Source organism: Danio rerio, chromosome 23 (assembly GCF_052040795.2).
Source record: "Danio rerio strain M-AB ecotype USA chromosome 23, GRCz13ab, whole genome shotgun sequence".
NCBI classification, from domain to species: domain Eukaryota; kingdom Metazoa; phylum Chordata; class Actinopteri; order Cypriniformes; family Danionidae; genus Danio; species Danio rerio.
In genome coordinates, this window is record NC_141043.1 from 45,007,501 (window position 1) to 45,012,116 (window position 4,616).

Sequence of the window (4,616 nt, forward strand, 5' to 3'; positions counted from 1 at the left end):
CCCTTAACCATGGAGTTCAGGCATCAAAAAAATATCAGTCTATGCAGGTGTTTTATATTTAAAATGACGGCAAAATGAATGCGTTACGGACGTGACAAAAAAAAGACATGAGTTTTGTGAGTTGACATACTTTGTGAAAATTCTGTGAATGAAAATGCAGAAGACAAAAAAATATATAACAGTCAAAAGGATAAGGGTTGGCTCTGCATGGGACATATATAATTAATTGTATTTAGTTTTTCATTTTTGCATTAATGAGGAAAAACTATCGTTACGGACGTGACTTGTCTTCGTTACGGACGTGACTGCTCTGAAATTGACAGTTGACACATTACGAAAATCAGATAAATGCTTTCAAAACTTGACCAAAGACCTATTTGTGGATATCTGTTGGCTGTGTAAACCAATAAACTTTAACCTCTGAGACATCTGAATGGTAAGGTTGCACAATTAATCAAACTTAAATAGATATCACCTTGTTATATTTAATTCATATTATGGCATGTGTGTTGTTAAAGGTTAACGCACGTTCGAATGTTCAAAACTCAATTCGGTAACAATGTTGCATGCTAACATGGTGCTTTTATACTCTGAATAATATAGAATTTATAATAAACATAATCAGCTATAATGGGCCTATGTTTAGCAGGCTCCTAAAGTTAGTGTTTCCAGACAAACTTGAATTAAATCATTGCCCGAGTTTTGCGCAAGACCGTGTCTACGTGAAGAATATTTAAAATCTAGTTTTGTCACAGATATGGCAATATTATATTTGACAAAGTTTATTTTAGTTTATTCTAGTTAATGTGTTAGTTGATGGAATAAATAATTTAATTTCTCCACTCGCGCTTGCTTTCTTTTTCTCGTCGGCAGTCACTTCAGGACAGGTTGCAAAAAGTTCATACGCACCAGGGTGAGAGAGAAAACTTTAAAACTTAAGAAAGGTTTTGTGTAGGCTATGTTAAACAAGCATAGAAAAATAGTCATTGGTTGTAGGCATGTACGATGGATGACTATAATGTTTATATTTTAGGCTATAGTTCATAACCGATTGTGTAAAATATTGAATTAAATATTTACAGCTGCAGGTCCTATCGATTTTCTAACAAATTTAATACTCATATAATGTAGTTAAAGCTTAGATCAATATCAAGATTTTATTCTTATTTTATTCTTATTCTTATTAAAATAATTTTAATAAGCACTCAAGCGCATTTGCCATTTTATTTAAAAAATTTAATTATGAAAACATTGACAGCAACACTCGCGCACAATAGACCAGCTGATTCAGTTGTTATCTATAGTGACATTCAAAAGAGCACCGTGCTCCTTTTCTTCTTGTCAACATAAAATGCATTGCGGAGCGCCTCACGTCTCTGGAATGAAGAAGCGCGTTCGTTGTGATCGGCTTTTATGAGCAACACATATTTGTTAACTCGCATGACAGTAACACGTGCAAACACACGTGCTTACAGATGTTTTTTTGCCAAAAAAGCAAAATGAAAGAAGGATTTTCTGGCCACAGTTTGACACAGGAGTTGACGAACCAGCGCTGATCCTGGTCGTCTGTGCTGCCTGGAGCCGCGTCATAAACTCAACTAGGCATATTCATGATTTAGTGCAGACTACTATCAACAAACCACCCTTTTTTCCATTTCGAAAATAACAGTTATTAATAGTTCTTATATACATTTTAAATAGCCTAATCTACAAATCAAACAAAGACAAATATTTTATAACTTCGCACCAAACTGATGCTTTCATTTTACAGCTTATAAAACATGTATGCAAATTAATGCAGTATCACATGTAAATAACAAAATTGTTATATGCTTAGCCTATACTTTACAAAATGTATAGGTTCAAAGCCTTATGGTTCATTGTCATTATATTTCACTATAGGCAGCGCGTGCGCACATGAACCGCAAGTAAGACGGAGGAAATAGGTCATTATGGCCAATTATGGCAATATGTAAAATGTTGTTTTCTTATTAAACATTTATTTCTGAAATGTTACTAAAGTGGTTTATAGTTAAATGAAATGTTCAGTTCTTGATATAACATATATGTTATGTAATGTAAGTCAGTAATTGTAATGCAGCATCATAATGAACAAATATGCGCTAGTCATTGGCTTAAATTAATAAGGAGTTCAAAAATGGTCACGTCCGTAACGCAAAATTGTGGTTGTTTAGAGCAAAGACCTGAGATGAGTTGGCGATCATAATTAGTATGGACATATTTTGGCTTTGTATACAAAGTTTCATTTTATTTGTTATAATATTTATTCCACAATATAAACTTTTTCATTAAATCGTTACGGACGTGACACGTGACCGAAGCTGCGTGATGTCTTAAATATGTAGCTCATAAATCAAAAGGGCAATAATGTTATGAAAAAGTAAGGATAATTATTTATACTACAGACTCCAATCCTTCTGCAGAATGATTACTGTTAACATAAAGCATGGAAAAGGTGAGTCTTTAACCCCTTTTTTGAAAGCACGAAAAGTGGTTGGATGATAATGAAAATTAGCATTGGCACAATCCTCATATTTCATGGATAAACAAAACAATTTCCTTAAAAATTCAACAAGAGCACATCATAACAATAAAATATAGACCTTAATAAGCAAATTGAAATAGGTTTTGTTATTTTGGTCAAAAGTTTATTTTTTCATGATAAGGTTGACATTTTCATGGAATTGGTCATATATATATATATATATATTTTTTTTTTTTTTTTTTAACCATTATGACAGTACATAATATTTCACTAGATATTTTTCAAGACACTTTTATACAGTCTAAGGTGACATTTAAAGCCTTAACTAGGTTAATTAGGTTAACTAGGCAGTTTAGGGTAATTAGGCAAGTTATTGTATAACAATGGTTTGTTCTGTAGGCTATAGAAAAATATATAGCTTAAAGGGGCTTATATTTTTGACCTATAAATGGGTTTTAAAAAATATTAAAAACTGCTTTTATTCTAGCCGAAATAACACAAATAAGACTTTCTCCAGAAGAAAAAATATTATCAGACATACTGTGAAAATTTCCTTGTTCCGTTAAACATCATTTTGGAAATATTTAAAAAAAGAAACAAATATTCAACCCCCCCTGATAATTCTGACTTAAGCTGTATATACTCTAAAAACTTGGAATCTGAACTAATGGTTTAGCAATAATTTAATAACAATGTATATAGTATTATTTATTTATTTATTTATCTAACCAGGTAAAAAAAAAAAAAAAAAAACATTATTAAGATCGACATCTCCTTTATAAAGTCCTCATTGTTTACACTTTTTGTCCTGGACAATTTGTCTTGGACTCTAGGTCCACATTTGCATACACTGAACAGAACCAGACATCTAATAACCCAAATCAACACAAACATTCAATCATTAACAAATATTACATATTTAAAAGTCTAATTGATGTAGGTAAAAAAGATTTCTTCAAAGGATTAAATCTGCACACAGGCAGCCTGTATCGTCGACAAGAAGGCAGTAAGTCACACTCACAAAACAAACTGTGCGAGGGGTCAGCGAATATTTTAAAAGCTTCATCCTGAACTGATTGCTCATAGAGAGATTGTAAGCACATTTCCCTTTCCTTTTGATTCTCATTGCTGTCTTCACCAGCCCTCCAAGCTTAACTTTAGATTGATCTGTAATGTTTCTGTACCACACAGAGAATCCATAGTGTATTATGTGTTCAATCACAGCTTTGTAAAATAAAAACATAACTTTTCTGGTCTCCAGCACATGACTTTGTGAAAAAATTAAAAATAAAAGATTATAATAATACAGTTTAGTCTTTCAGCAATGCATACTTACAACATGTTAAAACACAAGCACTGAGAAATTAATTGTTGTTGTTTGTTGTATACAATAGAGGAAAATAATAATTAAAATAACATATATCATAAACACCATAGTAAAGATGGTATTTTGAAGCTTCAAACGACCAAACTAAGAGGCTGATATTAGGTTACACTTGTGTCTACATACATTTCAATCTAAAAGATAAGATGTTTTACAAACAAGCACAAGAAATAGAACCGCCATCAACTTTAAAGTATATGTGAAGTGTTGACATCTGTCAACACAGGAAATGCTGACATGTACAGGTAACTTGTTGCCATTGAGGTAAAGCACATTCAGAGTTTCACCTTAATAATATCATTTTAGAAAAGAAATCTTTGCAAATATCTAAACAGCGAATCCATATTAGCAGCCACTGACTGTCAAAGTACAAATATGGTTGTTATGAAGTCACAACATGCGATTTTAGACCGAATATTCAAAGTAGCGTAATAAACACTATAGAGACCGTGTCACAAATTGTCACTGTTCATAAATGAACGAATGTGCGAATATAAAGTCAACTTTACCTCATTATTACATTAATAGTGATATGATGTGCTGTAGTAACCTGCACTTGCCTTACGGATGTCAGTTTACTTTACGTTTTCAGCCTTTTTATTTGATCCTTAACGCTTATAAAGCACTACAGGAGACTCGAAATCGTGTTAAAAGTAGATTTAGTCTTACCTGTTTGACAGGAATTGCAGTCGTTCACCTGTTTGACTCTCAGCTGCTCTGAACTAC

At 32.3% G+C, this 4,616-nt stretch overlaps 1 protein-coding gene across 1 annotated transcript in view; it reads right to left on the reverse strand.

The window, feature by feature from the left end:
- The window catches only part of LOC101883471 (specifically androgen-regulated gene protein), a 29,333-nt gene extending 24,717 nt beyond the window's left edge, over positions 1 to 4,616 (reverse strand). The window contains exon 1 of the mRNA XM_087307764.1: positions 4,560 to 4,616. The gene's annotated coding sequence lies outside the window, so the exon portion shown is untranslated. The remainder of the gene's footprint in view (positions 1 to 4,559) is intronic.